The sequence below is a fragment of the Brassica oleracea genome, chromosome C4 (assembly GCF_000695525.1).
Source record: "Brassica oleracea var. oleracea cultivar TO1000 chromosome C4, BOL, whole genome shotgun sequence".
NCBI classification, from domain to species: Eukaryota; Viridiplantae; Streptophyta; class Magnoliopsida; order Brassicales; family Brassicaceae; genus Brassica; species Brassica oleracea.
Window position 1 is genome coordinate 16,124,412 of NC_027751.1, and position 1,002 is coordinate 16,125,413.

The following is a 1,002-nucleotide window of genomic DNA, read 5'->3' on the forward strand; positions in this document are numbered from 1 at the left end:
CCACAACTTCCTTGAATGATCATCAATGAAAGTCACAAAATATGATGCGCCGCCAAGAGATCTTGTCCTCACTAGACCACACACATCTGAATGTACCAAATCCATTACCTTGGGTTTCCTAGAAGGCGCAAAAGACTTGAAAGACACCCTGTGTTGTTTTCCCGCAAAGCAATGCGAACACTTCTGCAGGTGCAAACCAGAGATTCTTGGAATCACCTCATTCTTAGACGACACAAACATTCCCTTCTCACTCATGTGACCGAGTCTCTTATGCCATAACCCCATGACACCATCATTCTCCACCGCATTAACAGCGTCTTTGGAGACCTTAGCTTGCATCCAATAGAAGGATGAAGACTTCTCACCTCGAGCCACAATCAAAGAACCGCGAGAGAGCTTCCATTTACCACCACCGTGCAAACTGAAATAACCTTCATCATCAAGTCTTCCTGTCGATATCAGATTCATCCTAATATCAAGAACATGCTTAACATCCTTAAGCACCAACCTAGTCCCAAGACTAGTCTCCAAGCATATATTGCCAATGCCAGCAACCTGAGCCATCGCATCATTTCTCATCTTCACGGAACCATAATTACCCGTAGTATAAGTAGAAAACAAATCCCGCTGTGATGTTGCATGAGTAGTAGCTCCACCATCAATCACCCAACTGGTGTCTTGGCATGCGACATTAATGGCATCACCCTCAAGAAGAATGAGAAACTGATCTTCAGTGACAGTCACCCGATCCACCTTTTCTTCTTGATTACCTTGCTGCTTGTTTTTCAACTTCCAGCAATCCTTCTTCATGTGCCATTTCTTGTGACATAAATAGCACTCCATATTAGCAAATTTATTAGATTTGCTCCTGCTCCTGTTCTTGTCCTTCTTGGGATCTCTACTCGAACTCCTCCCCCTTGACTCAGTAACAAAAACATCTGAACGCGAACTGTTAACTGTCTTCTTGCTTCCTCATTAAGAACACTGTTCTTCACTGAATCC